Genomic DNA, 26858 nt, shown 5'->3' with positions numbered 1-26858 from the left:
TGAATTGTGGCTGGTTGTTGGTGGACTGGATTACAGGCAAAAGTGTCATGTTTTTTCTATCTTTAACCTTGTGTATAATATAGTAAAGGACGGATGATTGCTCTATTTGAAATATGGAGTAATGGTTGCTAGTTGCCTGACATGTTTTTTTAAATGTTGAACCTGACATGCTAACCGTGTGCAAGTGTGTCTATAAACAAGAAAGATATAGGTTACAAAGATCATTTTTACATTAGATCCTTTGTATCAATAAATAAAAGACTATCAGGAATTAAAAACTGTGCAGACAGTGTAAGCAGACAACTCATTGTATAATTCGTCTGTTTGTGTTGTCTGCATTCAGAATTTTGTACCGTCGGAACTGCAGGAGCCCAGCACATGGTAAGCGAGAAAACACAGAAAGTGGGATTCTGAATTCAACTACCATCGCCATAGAATTGCCGTCAAATATGGGTGAGCTAACCAAACTCTGCAAACCATCTGCCTTCCAGAGTACTTGAAAAACGCCTCTTCCGGCTTACAAACCGTCCTCTCAAGACAACAAAGAAGAACAATCGAAGACAAGGTTAACATGCCTACAATGCCTAGAGCAAATTAGAGAACACCTAAACGAACTTGTACAGACGCTCGACGGGGATGACACGGCAGGTCAAAATTCTTCATATCGCCATTCAACTCACACCGTCCATGCAGCAGCCAGCTAATTGGTGCTGAGCCATTGCCCCGTTGGCTGTATAAATGCAAAATAAATAATCAACAAACTGCTGGACTATATTTACCGAGGAGGTATCTACACAAGGCATGGGTTATGGTTATTGCTGCCGATCATCATTTCTTGTTGCGTGTGGAGTCACCGAAGTTAAACTGATCGCTGACGACAAGGTCTTCTGCAAACGAAAGGATGGGTTTTTTTATGGCCTCTGCGTTTGGGAGACCGACTCTGGAAGACTAGGTAGGCAGGTCGGTAGATGCTCGTGCTCATCTGAGTGGAAATAGAAAAGCACTGCTCGGCAGAAAATGAACCTGCATTTGGGGGTGAAAAATAAGCAGGCATAACTTCAAATGGTTCACACTGCAAGAAATATAGAACTAAATATTCAAACAATTGTATCGACGGATTCTCAAGACGTGAAGGCAGAGAATGTCATATGTTCAATCATATGTTACCCAAAGGCACAGTGTCCATAACGAAGCGAAGAAAATACATAACAGTCATGGACAAATCAGATCAGATTTTTTGGCATCATACTTTCCCAGAACATAAACAATTTGCTGGCAGCACAAGTTTACTTAGAACTTTGCAAAAAAAAAAAAAATCGACTGTAAAGTTGTTGATGAACTAGGAAACATAGATTTATAACACCCTTTCCTCTAACATGCATAGTAATGGTTACTAATTCCTACACAACCCTGAACATGTCAGCATCAAACATCTAATGGACCTTATTACTTGCTCGGTAGCTACTCTAGATGTGCATTGTCTTCTGAAAGACTGAATTTTTAGAGGCAAGTATGTAAAATAAATATTATTATAGAAACAAGAGACTGGCGTTAAGTTGCTGGAAATACTACATACCAGTTGACAGCCATTTTCAACATGTTGATGCCCATTTCTTTTCCCTTTTTTTTCTTATTTTTTCTGGACTTGAGACCCATAAATGGTAGGAATGAGATGGATTGAGAGTTAAACTATAAATTTGTCCCTAGCCAAAAGAATTGCAAGCAATGTAACAATATTTTTTCTTCATACCTATTATTTAAGAAAATGAAGCCAATACACCTTTTTCCAAGTTACATTGCTAAATTGATGTTCCAGCTTAGACAGATGTTCATACAGATTTGAATGTGGCAAATATATGTACAAGGTACCTGAGAATCAGCCGTCTGAGAAATGGATCTGGTAAAATTTGCCCCCAGACATTGTTTAATCCAACAGAAGTACAGAGTATTCCTTCGTATTCTTCCAAAGCAGAGAAAAGTATGTTCTCTGCATTTGCATATGTATCCTGAAAACCAAGCAACACAAATCCAACTCTGGAAATGATTTTTTTTAGGAAATAACGAATAGTCAATTCCTCAAACAGAGAACTTACGGTATCTATGTCAGAAGTTATTCCTGCTAGTTGGCAGAAGGCTTGCATTGGAGCAGTGAGGAAGTATGTAAACTGGCTTCCGTGACCCATGGATTCTACTCCAGGCATGGCTGACGATGTCCTGGGAGAAAGTAATAAAGCAGCTGGTTCTCCCTTCTCTGCATTATGTATTGCCTGGCAAATTACACGACCAAATGATAATTTGGTAAAACAATTTCGGTAGGCAGTACTGCTGCAGATAGATTGCTCCCCCACCCCCCAAAACAAAAAGTTGGAATGGAAACCCTAACCCTAATCAGGGTTGGGTGTAGTATTAATAGACTTAGGTAATTGGGCCTGGCCCATTACAAAGGGTTGAGATAGTAATTACATGGGGAAGACCCCAAACCCTAGACAAGAGGGCAAGTGAAGAGAATAGAGGGGGCCGGAGCTGTCACAGCGAGCGAGCACATCATGTGTGGGAAGGTGGCGTATGGTGAGGCCCCAGGGGTCGAACTCCATAGAGCACTGGTTGTCACTAGTGAAGCGACGAACCGAGAGGAGGGGATGAGTTAGTCCGGGAGCAACAAGGACGTCGTTAAGGCAGAATGGTCCTGGAAGAGCCGATGTACCTACTGAGGTGACCGGGAGGGTGGAACCGTTGCCGACGACGATGGAGGTAGGATGTGAGGGGTGGGGTGGATGGGAGTGGAGTAACGAACTAGTGGTGGGGGTAGTGTGGAAGGAGGCCCCGGAGTCAACCACCCAATCGGTGGTGGTTCGGGGAGGTGGTGGTGGCGAAGGTACGGTGTGAGCGGAGAGGGCCAAAGAAGGTGCCCCGAGGGAGGCACTAGGAAGGGAGGGAGATGACACGGGCTCAACCGCTAGGGAGGCGATCACAGCACGTGGGAAGACAAGCGGACCAGGGACGTGACGGCCGGCTTGAGGGTGGACCTCGACGCAATCCCGAAGAATAGGGTTCCAGACTGAATCGAAGGACACGAACGTGCCCCGGATGAGCGGACCGTCATGGAGGAGGACACGCACAGTCACGAGAGCGGCGGGCGAGGTAAAGCTCAGGGATGGCGGGGGTGACGCCATGGAGCCGGTGTGGGAGGAGATGACACTGGTAGGAGAAGCGCAGCTGCGCGAGTAGCGCGCAGCCGCTAGGATCGGGTCGGGCGGCGAGGCAGGGAGCCGCGGCGGGGAGCGCACGCGGTAGGGAGAAGGGCGGCTGGGGACTAGCGCCCGACGGAGAAGACCGGCAGAGAGGGCGCGCGGCGCCGGGGTTGGAGAAAGAAGGCGAGGCCAGCAGCAGCGTGGCCAAGCAGAGGAGGAGACGTGCGAGCCACGTGGTCCGGTGCAGGGCGCCTGGGCGCGGCTCAGGACATGGCTGGACGCGCGGTTCCAGGCGTCCTGGGCGACGCGACAAGACGGGGCAGAGAGGGCGCGGTCGGCAGGCCGCAGGGCGCCGGGGGCGCGGTGGGGAAGGGGCGCGCTCGGCGGGCGGGGACGGCTGGCGGCCGAGCGCACAGGCGCGGCGCGAGCGACGGTCAGCCGCCGGGACGGCACGAGCAGGCAACGCGCGGACGGTGTCGTGGCGGGCGCTCGGCCGCGGTCCACGACCGGGCGCGTCGGGGAGCAGGTGGCGGCGGCCGCTAGGAGCTCCTGGCGGGCGCAGCCGAGGAGGGTGGAGCCGCGCGCCGCCGGTGGGAGAGCCGGGCGGAGGCGGCTGCTGGGAGGCCGCCGGCTGGGAGGGGGGAGCAGCCCGGCGGCTGAGGGGAAGCAGCCCGGCGGCTGTGGGTGGGAGGGAAGAGAAACTGGCTCTGGTACCAAGTTGGAATGGAAACCCTAACCCTAATCTGGGTTGGGTGTAGTATTAATAGACTTAGGTAATTGGGCCTGGCCCATTACAAAGGGTTGAGATAGTAATTACATGGGGAAGACCCCAAACCCTAGACAGGTAATCTAACACAAAACACAAAAAAAGGAGAAGACGGATAATTCATCAAATTCAGTGCCACCTTTAACAAAAAAAACTAGTAGTTAATTTAAGGATGGATTCACATGCTAATAAGCAACTTGGGTTTTCCCTGTACAAAAGGAGGCATAAATTTCATCTATACATTCCAAATGCAAAGAGAAAGCCCCTTAACAATAATTACACGCACAAGCCCCAACTACAATTCCAGCTTATGCACACAATACCACAAATCAGTCCTTAGCTATCCTTGGCTATTACCAGTTAAGAAGCTGAAAAGCATCTAAAGCTATTTTAGATGTTTAAAGATAGATTGAACCAGATAACAACAATGCTGAAGAAACCATAGTAAATGCTTGTATTTTTTGCACTAGGAGAGGAGTTCACCTTTGGAACCAAATGGGATTATGCAACCATTCAAATTCAAAAGGAAACAATAAAACATTAATATTTATGCAGAAAAAAAGGATGGCATGGGCAATTTGGTAAACATGTTACTCTAGAAAAGCAATAGAGTGCCGATGGAAATGCTTTTCTTCTACAAGCCAAGATTAAGTTCTGACAAACCTGCCTTGAATGCGTGGCTGTTTTCACTATCAATTACAAGGAACAGTGGATATCTTGTAAATGGAATAAGATCTTCTGGATAAAGATTGTTTGCGCCTGACAGAAAGACAATAGTGTCAACATAAGCAAGTGCAAGGTATGCCATTCTAAAAGAAAGGGATCCACTGATCTAGACATGCTATAGTAAGTGGATTTTGTTGAAACAGAACATTGCCGTAGAGCTTGCCTCCACTTCCACGGGGGCCAAGCCATAGATGATTATCAGAACTGACATGTGAATTTGGCATAACAATGGGGAAGGCAGAAGCAACCCTCGCACGAGATGAAGAGCTAGAGCCAAGCTTTTGACTAACAAAACTCTGCTCAGTGTACCCTGACAAGATAATCACAAATCTCAGAAGGGTAACAAGTGATTGAAAACAGAAGTGCAACTTAAACTGAAGTTCCAGAGAAAGAACTAACCTGACGCTGATATATAGATGAGTAAAATGCTATCTTGAGAGAGCTCTTCACAAATTGTTGCTAGAACCTATATTGTCAAACTATGAATCAACACTCAACAGTATGGAAACAAGGTTCTATAGGAAGAGGGGGGCATCATTTCTCTGATATAATAATATTGTTTCAGATCAAGTGAAGGCCTAAGTATGAACACACTCAAGCCGTACCCGATAGATCGTGTATATGGTCGTGAAAAACATTGTTTTGCACTGTAGACTGCACTGTTTACAGAGTGGAGTTTGAAATAGGAGGTGAGATAGGGAGTCTGCTAGAGATAGCCTCACAACATGCTGGCTGCTGAGGGAATTGGGTCAGGCTGCCAAACCAATCTTGCTGAAGGTGTGCCATAAAACCACTTCTTTCTTACAACAATCATGTTTATGGAAGTATATTTATCCTTTTTTTTGTTAGAAGCATGTGCATGATAAAATGATACTCTTTCTTATGGTTTGGCCCACCAACAGAGGCATGCTTCAGGACCATGGACACAATCAATCGTATTAGCATATAGCATTGTCATTGTAATGAATAAGAGCATTGGCACACCTTAGCACTAAAACACAAATGCCATCATTCAGGTTTTGGGAAAAAGAAATTCTTACAAGGAAATATGCAATCCTACGAAAATTTTATGTGCCTGCCAATATTACGCAAAAGATGGACTTTAAAAGGCAAAGAAACAATCAGGGTAGACACATACCGCTAAAAGATGAGCGACTGTAGGATGATATATGATTGCCTTTTGAGGATTTGAAGGAAGACTTCCATCAGATATTTTTGTTGATAGCTGAATATCAATCAGACCAGAGGGTCCACTCTGATCACTTACAGCGCATTTTCTGTAAGTTCTTTAGCAGCAATCCGATAAGACCCAGTGGGCTCCCGTTCCAAACACTGTAGCATTCTGAATGTATCCAAAGTTAGTTCTATGAACTTGATCTGCATATCACAAGAAAGGTTGTGAGATATTTTCTGCTGTTCCGTACATTATTGTCACACCCGGTTTTAAAAGGCAAACCGAATGCGAACCATGTACGTGACAGGATCAGCAATTCACGTACACAGCAGTTACATAACATGGACATCATCACACAGTGCTCAAATAGTATTAAAAAGGGAAATAATAGTCGATTACATCATATGTCTGAGACATCCACATGGTCTTTACAATAATCAAAGTGCGAAAAAGAAACGTAGATAAACGCGGCCTTCACAGGCAGCCGACTGGGGGTTGCCGCTAACCCACGTCTAGAAATCGTCGTAGTCTTGGAACTCCTGGAAGTCTCCTTCCACGACTTCATCTTCTCCTGAGCAGTGGTTGCAATGCGGACAACCTGGGGGGGGTTGGTGTGTAGAGCAAGGGTGAGTACACATCAACATACTCAGCAAGTACCCAGTGGTGGTGCAGGGGGCGCCTCCAGAGGAAGCACAGGGAGCAACTCCTCACAGACTCTATCTCCTGCTGGAGCGAGAAAGAAGAGCCCTGCTGCTCCTGTCGTCGACGTTCCTACTCCTCATGCAGGCGGTGGTGCAGCCTCTCCAAGTGATTGGACTGACCGGCCACGGGACGGTGAAGCGGACGCTCCGCGAGACGAGAGGGTAAGAAGAGGATGACAGACTTCCGTGCGGTGTGTCTAAGACGAGCCATCTACAAAAGACACCGCAAGCAAAAGAGTGAGAACAGAACTAGTATGACCAACAAGTAATGAACCATAAATAAATGAAGGATTAGAATAAAACATAATTTTCAGCAAGGTATAATATACAGTAGAACATAGGTTTTGGTCGGTATGACCAACTTTTGAAGGGATACCAAAGTCAAGGCAGGGACAGAGGTCTATAATCCTTAGAACGACCATTCTACTCTAGGTTAGCGGTCCTACAGTCAGCACGGCTTTGATACCACCTATGTCACACCCGGTTTTAGAAGGCAAACCGAATGCGAACCATGTACGTGCCAGGATCAGCAATTCACGTACACGGCAGTTACATAACATGGACATCAGCACACAATGCTCAAATAGTATTAAAAAGGGAAATAATAGTCGATTACATCATATGTCTGAGACATCCACATGGTCTTTACAATAATCAAAGTACAAAAAAGAAATGTAGATAAACGCGGCCTTCACAGGCAGCCGACTGGGGGTTGCCGCTAACCCACGCCTAGAACTCGTCGTAGTCTTGGAACTCCTGGAAGTCTCCTTCCACAGCTTCATCTTCTCCTGAGCAGTGGTTGCAATGCGGACAACCTGGGGGGGTGTAGAGCAAGGGTGAGTACACATCAACATACTCAGCAAGTATCATGTTTGGCTGTAGTGGACTAGTTTTATGTGGGGATAAGTCAAGCAGTTGTTTTTAGTTGGTCAGATTATTATTACTAGTAGAGAAGGCCAAGTTTTAGGGTTAACCCACGTTATTAACCCAAACGTACTCCTTTCCAAACGGAAAGAGTACCACTTACCATTACCAGAGCCAAAATCAAGAACCATCAGTCTCATTGTCACCTGCAATCCGAACATCCCTGATCAAATATCACTAATCCCTGGAGCTCCCTTGGCCGCTCATAACCGTGAGCACGGCTGATATATCAGTTTCATAACACTCTGCAGAGGTTGTGCACTTTACCCACAAGCCGTGATTCCCTTTCTGCATGGAGATCATGACTCTCCATTGATCACTACCAAGGTGACCCAGCGGGGTTTCACTACGTAGCCTTTACAAAGATTCCCCAGGGCTGTAGTCGCCCGTTAGGTTTCCTAAATGTACCGCACTCCTCCCCAAGGGACAAATCAACCTTGGCAGAGCGAGCCGCATACACCGAGCCCCATTGACGGCACGACGGCGAAGCGAACTACACCCCGGATCCTCTAATTATTCAGCTAAGGGCACCTCATTCCACCCTCATGGTTGCACTGTTTTCCCGGGCGGTCATCCAACGAACAAGTCCTTACGGAGAGGCACTCGAGAAACCGCTCGAGCCCCCTTAAAGGCCACAAGTATAACATCATAATAAGAAGAGGGAAAACAGCGTATCATTGAGCATTCTCATCATGTTCATTGATTAGAGTGGAGCAATAGCATAAGACTAAGCAATAATAATCCAACCCAAATAGGTAAACAAGGACATGGATAACAAAGTTAGTCAATCCTTAGGCATAAATGTGTAATGCGGGAGGTGAATTAAAGAATGAATAGGACAGAGATAGGTCAAGGGACACTTGCCTCCACAAACCGACTGCTGCTCAGGGGCTTCTCCTGCGAGTTCTTCGGGCTCTTCAACTGGATCGTTCTCTATGCGAGTGCAGACATACATACATCCATTCATTCAAATTAGGAAACAAACAGTACACCATACAAGAGAACAAGTAGATTAAACATGCATAAAATATGACATACGATATTACATTTACCATGGTTAGAAAGAAACGGGGGAAGGTCTCGCAGGGGTTAAAGCTTATGCTCGAGGCGCATTACGAATAGACGAATAACTAGACGTTACGTGCTCTAGTTCTACTTAGCTCCAAAAATAAGGATTAGCTACATGCACTAATAGAAACATGACCACTTTCAGTTGATCAACATTAAATGAGCTAGACGATTAGCTATATGAATTAACTAACGTAACCAATTTCCAAATTGAGTTTCCTTTTTCATTAACATGAACAATGTGATTAGCGCGCATAAAATATACGGGGGGGGGGGGGTAGACGGGCACGTCTAGGGGTAGACGAGGGCACGGCGAGCCGTGCACACGTCGGGGCCGCGCGCCAAAGGCACGCTGTGCCGAGCTCGAGGCCGCGCCGGGGCCATCACGACGCGAGCAGGACACGCCGGGGCGGGACGGGGCACGCCGCGGGCAGGGGAGCGCGCGCGGGCGGGGCGGGGCACGCCGTGGCGGGACGGAACGCCGGGCAGGCGCACGCGCCGAGGGGCGCCGGGGGGGGGGGGGGGGGGGGGGGGGACGGGCGGCGCCGCGGCCGACCACGCCGAGGGGAGGGGTGGGGACGCTGATAGTCGCCTAGAGGGGGGGTGAATAGGGCGAAACTGAAATTCTCAAAAATAATCACAACTACAAGCCGGGTTAGCGTTAGAAATATAATCGAGTCCACGAGAGAGGGCGGAAAACAAATCACAAGCAAATAATGAAGTGAGACACGCGGATTTGTTTTACCGAGGTTCGGTTCTCTCAAACCTACTCCCCGTTGAGGAGGCCACAAAGGCCGGGTCTCTTTCAACCCTTCCCTCTCTCAAACGGTCCCTTGGACCGAGTGAGCTTCTCTTCTCAAATCACTTGGGAATCAAACTTCCCGCAAGGGCCACCACACGATTGGTGCCTCTTGCCTCAATTACAAGTGAGTGTTTGATCACAAGAAAGAATGCGAAAGAAAAGAAGCGATCCAAGCGCAAGAGCTCAAATGAACACTACAAATCACTCTCACTAGTCACTAGGGCTTTGTGTGGAGTTGGGAGAGGATTTGATCTCTTTTTGGTGTGCTTTGCAATGAATGTTGGCTCTTGTATAGTGGTTGGAAGCTGGAAACTTGGATGCCATGAATGGTGGGGTGGTTGGGGTATTTATAGCCCCAACCACCAAACATGACTGTTGGCTGGGTTGTCTGTTCGATGGCGCACCGGACAGTCCGGTGCACACCGGACAGTCCGGTGCCCCCTGCCACGTCATCACTGCCGTTGGATTCTGACCGTTGGAGCTTCTGACTTGTGGGCCCGCCTGGGTGTCCGGTGCACACCGGACAGGTACTGTTTGCTGTCCGGTGTGCCAGCATGGGCGTGCCTGCCATCTGCGCACGCAGAGCCCGCATTAAATGCGCGGCAGAGAGCCGTTGGCGCGAAGATAGCCGTTGCTCTGGAGACGCACCGGACAGTCCGGTGCACACCGGACAGTCCGGTGAATTATAGTGGACGAGCCGTTGGCTTTTCCCGAAGCTGGCGAGTTCCTGAGGCCGACCTCCCCTAGCGCACCGGACACTGTCCGGTGTACACCGGACAGTCCGGTGAATTATAGCCGAGTCGCCTCCGGAAATTCCCGAAGGTGGCGAGTTCGAGTCTGAGTCCCCCTGGTGCACCGGACATGTCCGGTGGCACACCGGACAGTCCGGTGCGCCAGACCAGGGTGCCTTCGGTTGCCCCTTTTGCTCCTTTGTTGAATCCAAAACTTGGTCTTTTTATTGGCTGAGTGTGAACCTTTTACACCTGTATCATCTATACACTTGGGCAAACAAGTTAGTCCAAAGATTTGTGTTGGGCAATTCAACCACCAAAATTATATAGGAACTAGGTGTAAGCCTAATTCCCTTTCAATCTCCCCCTTTTTGGTGATTGATGCCAACACAAACCAAAGCAAATATAGAAGTGCATAATTGAACTAGTTTGCATAATGTAAGTGTAAAGGTTGCTTGGAATTGAGCCAGTATTAATACTTACAAGATATGCATGGATTGTTTCTTTCTTAGATAGCATTTTGGACCACGCTTGCACCACATGTTTTGTTTTTGCAATTTTTTTTTTGTAAATCTATTTCAAGGATCTTTTTCAAATGGTCAAAGGTAAATGAATAGGATTTTGCAAAGCATTTTCAAGATTTGAAATTTTCTCCCCCTTGTTTCAAATGCTTTTCCTTTGACTAAACAAAACTCCCCCTAAATGAGATCCTCCTCTTAGTGTTCAAGAGGGTTTTGATATATCATTTTTGAAATACTACTTTCTCCCCCTTTTGAACACAATAGGATACCAATGATAAATACTCTTGGAAAACACTAAGTTTTTGAAATTGGTGGTGGTGCGGTCCTTTTGCTTTGGGCTCATACTTTCTCCCCCTTTGGCATGAATCGCCAAAAACGGAATCATTAGAGCCCTTCGAAGAACTATCTTCCCCTTTGGTCATAAGTAAATGAGTTAAGATTATACCAAAGACGAAGTCCGGTCCTTTTCTTGGAACGATGGCGAAGGATGAGTTACGGAGTGGAAGCCTTTGTCTTCGCCGAAGACTCCAATTTCCTTTCAATACACCTATGACTTGGTGTGAAATAGACTTGAAAAGCACATTAGTCATAGCATATGAAAGAGATATGATCAAAGGTATATAAATGTGCTACGTGTGCAGTCTAGCAAAAGAAATTGCGCGAATCAAGAATATTGAGCTCATGCCTAAGTTTGGTAAAAGTTTGTTCATCAAGAGGCTTTGTAAAGATATCGGCTAATTGATCTTTAGTGTTAATATAAGAAATCTCGATATCTCCCTTTTGTTGGTGATCCCTAAGAAAATGATACCGAATGGCTATGTGCTTAGTGCGGCTATGCTCGACGGGATTGTCGACCATCTTGATTGCACTCTCATTATCACATAGCAAAGGGACCTTGGTTAATTTGTAACCGTAGTCCCGCAGGGTTTGCCTCATCCAAAGCAATTGCGCGCAACAATGACCTGCGGCAATGTACTCGGCTTCGGCGGTGGAAAGAGCAACCGAATTTTGCTTCTTTGAAGCCCAAGACACCAAGGATCTTCCCAAGAACTGGCAAGTCCCCGATGTGCTCTTCCTATTAATCTTACACCCCGCCCAATCGGCATCGGAATAACCAATTAAATCAAATGTGGATCCCCGAGGGTACCAAAGTCCAAACTTAGGAGTATAAGCCAAATATCTCAAGATTCGTTTTACGGCCGTAAGGTGGGATTCCTTAGGGTCGGATTGGAATCTTGCACACATGCAAACAGAAAGCATAATATCCGGTCGAGATGCACATAAATAGAGTAAGGAACCTATCATCGACCGGTATACCTTTTGATCCACGGACTTACCTCCCGTGTCGAGGTCGAGATGCCCATTGGTTCCCATGGGTGTCTTGATGGGCTTGGCATCCTTCATTCCAAACTTGCTTAGAATATCTTGAGTATACTTCGTTTGGCTAAGGAAGGTGCCCTCTTGGAGTTGCTTTACTTGAAATCCTAGGAAATACTTCAACTCCCCCATCATAGACATCTCGAATTTCTTTGTCATGATCCTACTAAATTCTTCACATGTAGATTCGTTAGTAGACCCAAATATAATATCATCAACATAAATTTGGCATATGAACAAATCATTGTCAAGAGTTTTAGTGAACAAAGTAGGATCGGCCTTGCCGACTTTGAAGCCATTAGCAATAAGGAAATCTCTTAGGCATTCATACCATGCTCTTGGGGCTTGCTTGAGCCCATAAAGCGCCTTAGAGAGCCTATAGACATGGTTAGGGTACTCACTGTCTTCAAAGCCGGGAGGTTGCTCAACATAGACCTCTTCCTTGATTGGTCCGTTGAGGAAGGCACTTTTCACGTCCATTTGATAAAGCTTAAAGCCATGGTAAGTAGCATAGGCTAATAATATTCGAATTGACTCAAGCCTAGCTACGGGTGCATAGGTTTCACCGAAATCCAAACCTTCGACTTGGGAGTATCCTTTGGCCACAAGTCGAGCTTTGTTCCTTGTCACCACACCATGCTCATCTTGCTTGTTGCGGAAGACCCATTTGGTTCCTACAACATTTTGGTTAGGACGTGGAACTAAGTGCCATACCTCGTTCCTTGTGAAATTGTTGAGCTCCTCTTGCATCGCCACCACCCAATCCGAATCTTGTAGTGCTTGCTCTACCCTGTGTGGCTCAATAGAGGAAACAAACGAGTAATGCTCACAAAAATGTGCAACACGAGATCTAGTAGTTACCCCCTTATGAATGTCGCCGAGGATGGTGTCGACGGGGTGATCTCGTTGGATTGCTTGGTGGACTCTTGGGTGTGGCGGCCTTTGTTCCTCATCCTCCTTGTCTTCCTCAATTGCATCTCCCCCTTGATCAATGCCGTCATTTTGAGGTGGCTCATTTGATTGATCTCCTTCTTCATCAACTTGAGCCTCATCCTCATTTTGAGTTGGTGGAGATGCTTGCATGGAGGAGGATGGTTGATCTTGTGCATTTGGAGGCTCTTCGGATTCCTTAGGACACACATCCCCAATGGACATGTTCCTTAGCGCGATGCATAGAGCCTCTTCACCTATCTCATCAAGATCAACTTGCTCTACCTGAGAGCCGTTAGTCTCATCAAACACAACGTCACATGAGACTTCAACTTGTCCAGTGGACTTGTTAAAGACTCTATATGCCCTTGTGTTTGAGTCATAACCTAGTAAAAAGCCTTCTACAGTTTTAGGAACAAATTTAGATTTTCTACCTCTTTTGACAAGAATAAAACATTTGCTACCAAAAACTCTAAAATATGAAATGTTGGGCTTTTTACCGGTAAGGAGTTCATATGATGTCTTCTTGAGGATTCGGTGAAGATATAACCGGTTGATGGCGTAGCAAGCGGTGTTGACCGCCTCGGCCCAAAACCGATCCGAAGTCTTGTACTCATCAAGCATGGTCCTTGCCATGTCCAATAGAGTTCGATTCTTCCTCTCCACTACACCATTTTGTTGTGGCGTGTAGGGAGAAGAGAACTCATGCTTGATGCCCTCCTCCTCAAGAAAGCCTTCGATTTGAGAGTTCTTGAACTCCGTCCCGTTGTCGCTTCTAATTGTCTTGATCCTTAAGCCGAACTCATTTTGAGCCCGTCTCAAGAATCCCTTTAAAGTCTCTTGGGTTTGAGATTTTTCCTGTAAAAAGAACACCCAAGTGAAGCGAGAATAATCATCCACAATAACTAGACAGTACTTACTCCCGCCGATGCTTATGTAAGCAATCGGGCCGAATAGATCCATGTGTAGGAGCTCCAGTGGCCTGTCGGTCGTCATTATGTTCTTATGTGGATGATGGGTGCCAACTTGCTTTCCTGCTTGGCATGCGCTACAAATTCTGTCTTTCTCAAAATGAACATTTGTTAGTCCTAAAATGTGTTCTCCCTTTAGAAGCTTGTGAAGATTCTTCATCCCAACATGTGCTAGTCGGCGATGCCAGAGCCAGCCCATGTTAGTCTTAGCAATTAAGCAAGTGTCGAGTTCAGCTCTATCAAAGTCTACCAAGTATAGCTGACCCTCTAACACTCCCTTAAATGCTATTGAATCATCACTTCTTCTAAAGACAGTGACACCTATATTAGTGAAAAGACAGTTGTAGCCCATTTGACATAATTGAGATACAGAAAGCAAATTGTAATCTAAAGAATCAACAAGAAAAACATTGGAAATGGAATGGTCAGGAGATATAGCAATTTTACCCAAACCTTTGACCAAACCTTGATTTTCATCCCCGAATGTGATCGCTCTTTGGGGATCTTGGTTTTTCTCATAGGAGGAGAACATCCTTTTCTCCCCTGTCATGTGGTTTGTGCACCCGCTGTCGAGTATCCAACTTGAGCCCCCGGATGCATAAACCTACAAAACAAGTTCAGTTCTTGACTTTAGGTACCCAAATGGTTTTGGGTCCTTTGGCATTAGACACAAGAACTTTGGGTACCCAAACACAAGTCTTTGACCCCTTGTGCTTGCCCCCAACATATTTGGCAACTACTTTGCCGGATTTGTTAGTCAACACATAAGATGCATCAAAAGTTTTAAATGAAATGTTATGATCATTTGATGCAATAGGAGTTTTCTTCTTAGGCAACTTAGCACGGGTTGGTTGCCTAGAGCTAGATGTCTCACCCTTATACATAAAAGCATGGTTAGGGCCAGAGTGAGACTTCCTAGAGTGAATTTTTCTAATTTTGCTCTCAGGATAACCGACAGGATATAAAATGTAACCCTCGTTATCCTGAGGCATGGGAGCCTTGCCCTTAACAAAGTTAGATAATCTTTTAGGAGGGGCACTAAGTTTGACATTGTCTCCCCTTTGGAAGCCAATGCCATCCTTGATGCCAGGGCGTCTCCCATTATAGAGCATACTTCTAGCAAATTTAAACTTTTCATTTTCTAAGTTATGCTCGGCAATTTTTGCATCTAATATTGCTATATGATCATTTTGTTGTTTAATCAAAGTCATGTGATCATGAATAGCATCAATATCAACATCTCTACATCTAGTACAAATAGTGACATGCTCAATGGTAGATGTAGAGGGTTTGCAAGAATTAAGTTCAATAATCTTAGCATGTAGTATATCATTCTTATCTCTAAGATTGGAAATAGTAACTTTGCAAACATCAAAATCTTTTGCCTTAGCAATCAAATTATCATTTTCTACTCTAAGGCTAGCAAGAGAAATATTCAATTCTTCAATCCTAGCAAGCAAATCATCATTATTATTGAAAGTTGAAACAATGCAAACATGAGAATTGACCTTAGCATTTAAACTAGCATTTTCATTCTTAAGGTTGTCAATCATCTCACGGCAAGTGCTTAGCTCACTAGATAATTTTTCACATTTTTCTACTTCTAGAGCATAAGCCTTTTTAACCTTAACATGTTTCTTGTTTTCTTTAATTAGACAATCCTCTTGGGAGTCCAAAAGGTCATCCTTTTCATGAATAGCACTAATCAATTCATTTAGTTTTTCTTTTTGCTCCATGTTAAGATTGGCAAAGAGAACACGCAAACTGTCCTCCTCATCACTATTATTGTCATCACTAGAAGACTCATATTTAGTGGAGGAGTTAGATTTAACCTTCTTCCGTTTGCCGTCCTTTGCCATGAGGCACTTGTGGCCGACGTTGGAGAAGAGAAGTCCCTTGGTGACGGTGATGTTGGCGGCGTCCTCGTCGTCGGAGGAGTCACTCGAGCTCTCGTCGGAGTCCCACTCCCGACAAACATGGGCATCGCCGCCCTTCTTCTTGTAATACTTCTTCTCCTTTCTTCTCCCCTTCTTGTCGTCGCCTCGGTCACTGTCACTTGATATAGGACATTTAGCAATAAAATGACCGGGCTTACCACATTTGTAGCAAACCTTCTTGGAGCGGGACTTGTAGTCTTTCCCTCTCCTTTGTTTGAGGATTTGGCGGAAGCTCTTGATGACGAGCGCCATCTCCTCATTGTCAAGCTTGGAGGCGTCGATTGGTTGTCTACTTGGTGTAGACTCCTCCTTCTTCTCCTCTGTCGCCTTGAATGCCACCGGTTGTGCTTCGGGCGTGGAGGATTCATCAAGCTCGTTGATCTTCTTTGAGCCCTTGATCATACATTCAAAGCTCACAAAATTCCCGATAACTTCCTCGGGGGTCATTTGAGTATATCTAGGATTACCACGAATTAATTGAACTTGAGTGGGGTTAAGGAAAATGAGTGATCTAAGAATAACCTTAACCACCTCGTGGTCATCCCACTTCTTGCTCCCGAGGTTGCGCACTTGGTTCACCAAAGTCTTGAGCCGGTTGTACATGTCTTGTGGCTCTTCCCCTTGGCGAAGTCGAAAGCGACCGAGCTCCCCCTTGATCGTTTCCCGCTTGGTGATCTTTGTTAGTTCATCACCCTCGTGCGCGGTCTTGAGGAGGTCCCAAATTTCCTTTGCACTCTTCAACCCTTGCACCTTGTTGTACTCCTCTCTATTTAGAGAGGCCAAGAGTATGGTTGTGGCTTGGGAGTTGAAGTGCTCGATTTGGGCCACCTCGTCCTCATCATAATCCTCATCCCCTATTGATGGTACCTGTGCTCCAAACTCAACAACATTCCATATACTTTTGTGGAGTGAGGTTAGATGAAATTTCATTAAATCACTCCACCTAGCATAATCTTCACCGTCAAAGGTTGGCGGTTTGCCTAATGGAACGGAAAGTAATGTAGTATGTCTAGATGTACGAGGATAGTGTAAGGGGATCTTACTAAACTTTTTACGCTCTTGGCGTTTAGAAGTTACGGAGGGCGCATCGGAGTCGGAGGTCGATGTTGTAGAAGTGTCGGTCTCGTAGTAGACCACTTTCCTCATCCTCTTGTGCTTGTCGCCTTTCCGATGCGACTTGTGAGAAGAAGATTTTTCCTTCTTCTCTTTGTGGTGAGAAGAGGAAGATCTTTTCTCCTTCCGTTTGGAGGAGTCCTTCTTCTTCTCCTTCCTCTTGGTGCGGGACTCTTCCGATGAAGTGCTCCCGTGGCTTGTAGTGGGCTTTTCGCCGGTCTCCATCTCCTTCTTGGCGTGATCTCCCGACATCACTTCGAGCGGTTAGGCTCTAATGAAGCACCGTGGCTCTGATACCAATTGATAGTCGCCTAGAGGGGGGGTGAATAGGGCGAAACTGAAATTCTCAAAAATAATCACAACTACAAGCCGGGTTAGCGTTAGAAATATAATCGAGTCCACGAGAGAGGGCGGAAAACAAATCGCAAGCAAATAATGAAGTGAGACACGCGGATTTGTTTTACCGAGGTTCGGTTCTCTCAAACCTACTCCCCGTTGAGGAGGCCACAAAGGCCGGGTCTCTTTCAACCCTTCCCTCTCTCAAACGGTCCCTTGGACCGAGTGAGCTTCTCTTCTCAAATCACTTGGGAATCAAACTTCCCGCAAGGGCCACCACACGATTGGTGCCTCTTGCCTCAATTACAAGTGAGTGTTTGATCACAAGAAAGAATGCGAAAGAAAAGAAGCGATCCAAGCGCAAGAGCTCAAATGAACACTACAAATCACTCTCACTAGTCACTAGGGCTTTGTGTGGAGTTGGGAGAGGATTTGATCTCTTTTTGGTGTGCTTTGCAATGAATGCTGGCTCTTGTATAGTGGTTGGAAGCTGGAAACTTGGATGCCATGAATGGTGGGGTGGTTGGGGTATTTATAGCCCCAACCACCAAACATGACCGTTGGCTGGGTTGTCTGTTCGATGGCGCACCGGACAGTCCGGTGCACACCGGACAGTCCGGTGCCCCCTGCCATGTCATCACTGCCGTTGGATTCTGACCGTTGGAGCTTCTGACTTGTGGGCCCGCCTGGGTGTTCGGTGCACACCGGACAGGTACTGTTTGCTGTCCGGTGTGCCAGCATGGGCGTGCCTGCCATCTGCGCACGCAGAGCCCGCATTAAATGCGCGGAAGAGAGCCGTTGGCGCGAAGATAGCCGTTGCTCTGGAGACGCACCGGACAGTCCGGTGCACACCGGACAGTCCGGTGAATTATAGTGGACGAGCCGTTGGCTTTTCCCGAAGCTGGCGAGTTCCTGAGGCCGACCTCCCCTGGCGCACCGGACACTGTCCGGTGTACACCGGACAGTCCGGTGAATTATAGCCGAGTCGCCTCCGGAAATTCCCGAAGGTGGCGAGTTCGAGTCTGAGTCCCCCTGGTGCACCGGACATGTCCGGTGGCACACCGGACAGTCCGGTGCGCCAGACCAGGGGTGCCTTCGGTTGCCCCTTTTGCTCCTTTGTTGAATCCAAAACTTGGTCTTTTTATTGGCTGAGTGTGAACCTTTTACACCTGTATCATCTATACACTTGGGCAAACAAGTTAGTCCAAAGATTTGTGTTGGGCAATTCAACCACCAAAATTATATAGGAACTAGGTGTAAGCCTAATTCCCTTTCAGACGCTCGCGCCGGGGCGGGACGCCGGGCCGCCATGGCCGGCGAGCTCGGGGCGGGCGTGGCCGGGGGCGGCGAGCCGAGGCGGGGTGCGGCCGGGGACAGCGAGCCGAGGCGGGGCGTGGCCGGGGACGGCGAGCCGAGGGCGGGGCACGGCCGGGGACGGCGAGCCGAGGGCGGGCGAGCTCGGGACGGGGCGCAGCCGGGGCAGACGCGGCCGGGGCGAGCTCGGGACGGGCGGCGCCGTGCGCGGCCGGGGCGGGGCGAGCCAAGGGCGGGCACGGCCATGCCGCGGGGAGAGCGCCGGCGGGCGTGGGGAAGGAGGGAGGGGAGAGGGAAGAGGAGAGGGGGAGGGAGGGGCTCACCGCGGGCGGGGGTCGACGGCGGCGGCGGTTTCGGGCGAGCAGGGGATCGGGGCGGCTGGGCAGGGGAGGGGAGGGGAGAGAGATTTGGGGGGGAGGGGGATGACAGGCGGGGCCCGCATGGGAGGGGAGAGAGATTTAGGGGGGAGGGGGCACGGCTGGGCCGCTCCTGGGCCCAAAGCGGGGGAAGCGGGGGGGAGGCCGGTTGGGCCGCCATACCGCCGGCCCACGGCGCGAGGGGGGAAGGGAGAGGGGGCGTGGCCGGTTGGGCCGGCCGGCCAGCTGGGCCGCGCGCCCCGGGGGAGGGGGGCGCGGCTGGGCCAAAAAGGGGAGGAGAGGGAGGGGAGAGAAAAGAAAAGATTTTTCCCTTTTTTGATATCTATTTTCTATATGAATGCTTTCACATTTTCAACAATCAAAAATGCATGGTTCGGCATGGTGCAGCAAATCAAAGAAATTAACTCTAGGGTTTACCATTATCACATGACTTAAAGTTTTGAAGACGGGTGAGGTTTTAGCGAAAAGAAATGGGAAAGAGGGGTAACGCCCGAATTTAGCGAGCGATAGAGAAAAGAAAAAAAATCAACTCGAAATTCGGGGCGTTACAATTATCATGAAAGACAAATGAAAATTAGATGAATATTAAAGTGATTTCAACAGGCTAACAGTTATTTGTAACCTCATTTTTGCGGTAGCTTGTTAGCACAGCTTCCTTCAGTTTCAGCACCCTTTTTGAAAGGAATCGTGCAATAGATGCAAGGTTTGATGGATAAGAATCAAACAAGTTGTCATATCTTAGTGATCTAGATAGATCCATTGTATGCTCCACCAGCCTTCAAAAACCTGCCAAGTTCTTGAAGCACTTGCTTCCATTCCTTGAAGTTTGTTTTTTAAAATGTACAAGGTCACAATGTTGTCATTAGGATAGAAGTAAATGATACTCCCTTTGTACCAATATACAATTCGTTTTAGCCTTTTACTTTTGTGTCCATACTCAATTAGATGACAACGAATCTAGACACATAATACACATACATCAAATATTATATGAATTCATTGACACCCTAAAACGAATACTATTTTGGAACGGAGGGGTAGTACGTACATATTGATATCAATGAACTGGAATAAAAATTAAAAAACAAGGAAACAAACTACAAACACCATAAATTCATAACTTCCAAAATGTCTATCTTTTGTTTAGGATACAAAATATTCATTACACGAACATCAGGAATATATCTCACTGAAAGAACCGAGTGATGTTATGTTCCCAACAGTCAATTTCACTTGAACCATTGTTCTAGTAGCTCCTTTGTTTGTATTCAGATAACAACCGAACCGCCAGACAAAAAAAACATCTGCTGCCTGTAATTTAGCAGGTAACAGGTAGAAACCAAAACAACCTTCTAACTGCGCCCAGCTGACTCCTGATGCTCCCTGTTTGGCGCTAATCCCCACAATAAAAGGCTGCGCTTATTATCTACTGGAACTAGGGTGTGCACAAGAAGGAAGCAAAATCATGACAAGTTCAGTATAAGATGGGAACACAAAGGACTCACATGGAACAAGCCAACTACACAAATAGAAAAAAAACTGACTGAGAAGCAGATGGGCTTGGGTTTACTTTACTGACTGATAACCCACCCAGTGATTGGGCTTGGGTTTACTTTCGCCAAAGAACCTGAAAGTTTCCTTTATGAATAATCACAATGTTGTTATTTACTCTGACTGGTCTGTCCTAAGCCATAATGTTCGTGGGATCAATTCCAGTGTTAAATTGAACGGTATTCGTTGTATGATTCGGGAATCTAGATGTGATATTATCTGCTTGCAGGAAACCAAGAAGGAATGCTTTGATGTGGCTTACCTTAAAAATTTCTGCCCCAATTCCTTTGATTCATATGCTTTTATTCCTTCGGTGGGGAATTCGGGTGGATCCATTACTGTCTGGAATAGTTCAAAATTGGTGAGCACTGTTATTTTTCAGAACGAATATGCTCTTTCGGTGGAATTTTTCTATAATTCATCAAATGACTCCTGGATTATCACGAACATTTACGCGCCATGTACTCCGCAGGGGAAAATGGACTTCCTCGACTGGTTTTCTAATATCAATATGCCCTCAGATAAACTTTGGTTGATTGTTGGAGATTTTAATCTAATCCGTAGGCCGGAAAATAAAAATCTAGTGGGGGTGATATTAACCTAATGCTAAAGTTCAATGAGGCCATTAGCAACCTAGACCTAGTGGAAATTCCCCTCCACGACCTGTCCTTCACCTGGTCGAATAGACAAAGGGAGCCTCTTCTTCAAAGACTCGATTGGTTTTTCATTTCGCAGGAATGGTCGGTGGTTTATCCTGAATCTCGCGTAAAAACTTTGCCGAGGGATATTTCTGATCATGTGCCTTGCCTTATATCTTTCAAGTCGAAGGTCCCTAAACCTAAAATTTGTAGGTTTGAAAATTTTTGGATGCACTTCAAAGGCTTTATGTCTGTTTTCCAAAATACTTGGCTTGGCCAACAGAATCTTCCTGATAAAGCGAAAAACTTAACAACCAAATTTAAGATTACTCGGAAAGTTCTCAAGGAGTGGCAGTGATCTTTGCCTAAGATTGATAAAACAGTAGGACACATTAAGTTATTAATTGAGTTTATTGACATCATTGAGGAGCACAGGGACCTGTCAATTGAAGAATGGAACTTCCGAGATCTTATGCAGATCAAAGTTGCTGAACTGCTCCACATTCAAAAAATTTACTGGAAACAAAGGGCATCTATCAAATGGATTACAGATAGGGATATTTGTTCAAGATTTTTTCATGCACATGCAACGGTAAAACATAGGAGAAACACAATCGCTTCGCTGACTGATGATAATGGGACAACATTTTCGGAGCATGATCAAAAGGCAAACCTTCTGTGGAATGCTTTCAAAACTCGTCTGGGAACTTCTGATTTCTTGGGGAATGTCTTTGATCTGCCAAATCTTATCAATATGCAGGATGGTTTACAATGATTGGATTCGCCCTTCACCAAGCAAGAGATCGATAGCATTATTAAAGCACTCCCTTCGGATAAATCCCCGGGTCCTGATGGCTTCAACACCAACTTTATCAAAAAATGCTGGCATATCATTTCTCAGGATTTCTACGATTTATGTGAGAAGTTTTATCAAGAAGATGTTTGTTTACGAAGCATAAATGGGTTCTTTATCGTTCTGGTTCTGAAGAAGGATAATCCACAAACGGTGGGAGACTTCAGGCCAATTTCGCTCCTAAACAATACTATGAAAAGTATCACAAAGCTTCTGGCTAATCGCCTACAGACAGTGATGACCTCTCTAGTCCACAAGAATCAATATGGCTTCATAAAAGGAAGAACCATTCAAGACTGCTTGGCCTGGGCCTACGAGTATATTCATTTATGCCATACTTCAAAAAAAGAAATTATTGTGATTAAGCTTGACTTTGAAAAAGCTTTTGATACACTGGAGCACGAACTTATCTTACAGGTACTGTCTCATAAAGGATTTGGGCCCAAATGGCTTAGCTGGACTCGAAATATCCTTCATTCTGGCATGTCATCGGTTCTACTCAATGGAGTACCAGGGAAAACCTTTCATTGCAAGCGAGGGGTCAGGCAGGGAGATCCTCTCTCACCTTTGTTGTTTGTCTTGGCAGCAGATCTACTCCAGAGTATTATCAATAAAGCCAGGCACCTGAATTGCTTCAGTTACCTTTGACTGAACGTTGTGGCCAAGATTTCCCGATTGTTCAATATGCTGATGACACATTACTGATAATGGAAGCCTGCCCAAAGCAATTATTTTTTCTTAAAGCAGTTCTAAATTCCTTTGCAACTTCAACGGGGCTCAGTGTGAATTACAACAAATCAAGTATGTATCCGATCAATGTTAACCCGGAGAAAATAGAGATTCTCTCAAGAACGTTTAACTGTCAGATAGGATCAATGCCTTGCACTTACCTTGGACTTCCTCTAGGATTCTCAAAACCCCGACTACACCATTTTTTACCCCTTATCCAAAGAATTGAAAAGAGACTGTCCTGTACCTCTAATTTCCTTTCTCAAGCTGGGAGATTGGAGTTAGTAAACTCGGTTTTCTCAGCTTTACCAACATTTTTTATGTGCACACTTAAAATCCCTGTCTCTACAATCAAGCAGATAGACTTATACAGAAAACATTGCCTTTGGAGAGGGAATGACATGAACTCAAAAAAACCACCACTAGCTGCATGGAACATGATTACTCAGCCAAAAAGAAGTGGGGGCCTCGGGGTGGTCAGATTGGAGACCCACAATGAAGCGCTACTCCTGAAATATTTACACAAGTTCTTCAACAATCACGACTTACCGTGGGTGCATCTCATCTGGAATAATTACTATATGACGGGCAGACTTTCTCGTCGTACAAAAATTGGATCCTTTTGGTGGAGAAGTTTACTGAATCTATTGCAAAATTTCAAGGGACTAGCATCTCCAACCATTGGCAATGGAAGAACCATCCTTTTCTGGGATGATATGTGGAATCGGGGCATTCCAGTACAACAGTATCCAGAATTATTCTCTTTTGCTTGCAACACTAAACTTTCAATCAAAGAGGCTAAGCAACAAGAGCACCTTTTCCAAATTTTTAAGTTGTCCCTGTCTGAACAAGCTTATGAGCAGTTTCTAGAGTTAAATGAAGCCTGAGAGCTAATTACTATAAACAATTCAAAGGACAAATGGGAATATATTTGGGGTTCAGAGATTTTTTCTACAAAAATGACCTACAGACATCTAATGGGACATCCCTAGGCCCATTACATCTATAAATCGTTGTGGAAAAACAAATGTCAAGCAAAGCATAAAGTTTTCTACTGGTTATGGCTGAAAAACAGACTGAACACAAGGAATATGCTGAGGAGGAGAAACATGACACTGGAATCATACTCGTGCGAAAATTGTATCTGGCAAACAGAAGAGATACTTTACCATCTTTTTCTCAGATGTAACTTTGCCAAGGCCTGCTGGAATTCCATTGGTATGACGCCCCCCAGAATTACTAATCCCGAGGAGGCTTCGGCCAATCTCAAGCAGCAACTTAACGTCCCCTTCTCTATGGAGATAGTTATCTTCATGACATTGAGCATATGGAAGTGCCGAAATGCATGGCTATTTGAGAACAAAGACCCAATGGTGCAGCAATGCAAGCATGACTTCACAAAGGAATTACTTTTGGTCATCCACAGAGCGCGGGGAAAATATGATTCCTCCATTCCCAACTGGCTTGAGCAATGGCAGCCTTAATTAAAACTTCCTTGTGTGATTTGCACATTGTATTTTTTATGAACTGTAATTTCTCATTAATAATAAAAAAAGCTACAGTAGGGGTTCCCCCTCCTAATCTTTCAAAAAAACAGATCAGCTCAAAATACCACTGTTTTAAATGTTCGACTAAGGGCTTTAGCAGCGAGCTTTTGGATAAGTTATAAAGGCTATAGCCGACTATAGCTGCGAGCTAATCCATTTAGCGGGTTTTAAAAAAAACATGACATAACTTTATAGATAGTTTAAATGTTCAATATTTAAATCTGACAGTTTAAACTAGTAGTTCAAATGTTCAATAATAAATCAATATACATGCAAATTCAACGTTCAACGACACATGTAAAAGTCATTTAACCACTACCTAACAAACATTAAATTAAAGGGTCTACCCACAAATTGCTTTTAGGCCTCAATGTTTCAAAGGTTCGGCTAGTAAAAAAGATTGCATGTTTAGCAGCTAAATCGAGCTAATGTTACGTATTTAGCGGACTAAATACGGCTATTAGCGGCTAATTTTGATTAGCGCTAAATAGTGCATCTCTTAGCTCTAGACCTCCTAAAAGGCTATAGCCGGCTAAATAACCGCTATTAGAGCAACTCCAAAAGGATGTTAAAAATTTTACTCCAAAAATTGATTATTAAGTGCAGGCTAAAAAATTTTAAGAGTGAATTATATTAGGTACTCCAACAGTTCATTTAAATGTGACATGTGGCACAATCTGTACAGTCATCGGGAGACCGTGGATGATCTGATACGTTGAAGAATGGATTGGGGAGGGATGGAACGCACCAAAATATGACGGAGATGAGGCTGTGGATGCGGTACGCTAATTTTTTTGGGAAGAACGAGGGAGCTGTTGGAGTAAGAAAAAACACTATTCTTGACTAATATCTGTTTTGGGGTTAATTTACACGTTCTTTTGGAGTTGTTCTTAACTTGCTATTTAAAACCTTGCAAAATACACAGTGCGGAGGTTACTCAAACAGTCAAACTCAGCGAGAGTACTGTTAGTGGCGCGCGGCAAACCTTAACGTGAATAGGAAAGCAAACTCTTCACCGCTAAATTAGAAGTAGATCGTCTCCTTAGGACTAACGGGACCTGAATGTGCATCCAAAAACACGCTTCGTAAATTTCGCTCAGGTTTCCCCAATAAAAAAAAGGAGGGCAAGACAAGCATGGTTCTTACGGGGTGTTGGAATCTACTAGCGCTACATACTCGCTGGAACGCCAAGAACAGAGATAGACAGAGATGAACAGTAGCTGGACACAAGACAATGGCGCCAAACGCACCTAGCGCACACGCTGGTTCTTCACTCTTTGCCGCTACTTGTTCCAAGATTACATGCCATTTTATAGGCCCACGGCAACGCACGATGGAGCACGAACTCCTCGTTGCCGGTCCACCTGCTGATCCGCATGGCACGGCGCACGACGCGACATACGCGCTTGACTTGGCCTGCTTTACCGGACGGATCACGACGCCCTCCTGCATGCAACTCATCGGCGCAACGTACGCCCCAAGCTGCTGACTAAATCTAACTAAACACAGCACACGCACGCACTAACAACTGACTCAACTTGGTGCTAGCTAGCTACTCACTTGCACGTGCACACACACTTGCATGCCACGGCTAGCTAACACACACGTCTAGGGCTGACAATGGGCTATAAATTTTGCACTATAAAATTTAAGGATCGAAGCGGGTTAGGATCGGGCTTTATTTCTAGTCATTTATGAGCTATAATTTATTTAGGGCCTTGACATTTTGTGAAAAACTATTTGGATCACAATCCATTACCACCCCTACACACGTCACAACCACATATGACGTGGTTTATTCTAACATACTCCCCCTAAACCACGACACTGCCGCGCATCCTTGGTTCACAGAAGCGTCGCCTCCTCGTCGGCATCTGCGAGCAGCGCCTCTTCCTTCTTCGGCTTGGGACAGTCCCGTGCGAAGTGGCCGCGGTTACCACAGTTGAAGCACTTGCCGATCGTCGACTTCTTCTTTTTTCGAGCTTTCGGGTTGCACTCTCAACCTTATAAACCATGCTTTCACACTCTCACCAGACAATGTGGGACTATTCCCAACACGGGGTACGCGGCCTTCGCCTCCTCGACGAGCGCATGTAGGCATGCGGCGAGGTGGTCCACCGCCTCGGCCCGGCGCATCAGCATGGCTACGACAAGGAACCGAGAGATGAACTGAAGCTCCTTGTACCGTATCAGGAGCGCCTTGTGCCGGCCGCCGCCGCCCACCCCGGCCGCCGCCGCGCCGAAGTAGCCGCGGCTGTGGATGGCCTCGTAGAAGACGTAGGCGCCGACGAGCGACCGCGGCTCGGCGGTGCGGACTGCGGAGGTAGCGCGCGTAGTAGAGCTGGCCGATGCGGGAGGCCACCTCGCCGATCTCCTAGCGGCGGAGGCCGGCGGCGACGAGCTCCCGGCGGCGGTCCTGCTGCAGGCGCGGCCAGAGCCGCGTGTAGGCCTTGAACGCCTTGCGGCTGTGGTGGTCCCCGCCGCTGTAGAGCGGGAGGTCCCGCGCGCGCGCGAACTGGCGGTCCGCCGCCTCCGCCAGCGCCTTGAACTCCCGGTACGCGCCGGCCTCGCCGTCGGCCAT

General features: G+C 46.2%; 1 pseudogene; it reads right to left on the bottom strand.

The window, feature by feature from the left end:
* Positions 1-459: 459 nt before the first annotated feature.
* Positions 460-26858, bottom strand: LOC103647509 (protein SCAI homolog; annotated as a pseudogene).

This window comes from Zea mays, chromosome 2 (genome assembly GCF_902167145.1).
Source record: "Zea mays cultivar B73 chromosome 2, Zm-B73-REFERENCE-NAM-5.0, whole genome shotgun sequence".
Classification (NCBI taxonomy): Eukaryota; Viridiplantae; Streptophyta; class Magnoliopsida; order Poales; family Poaceae; genus Zea; species Zea mays.
This window is presented reverse-complemented; position numbering and strand designations above follow the sequence as displayed.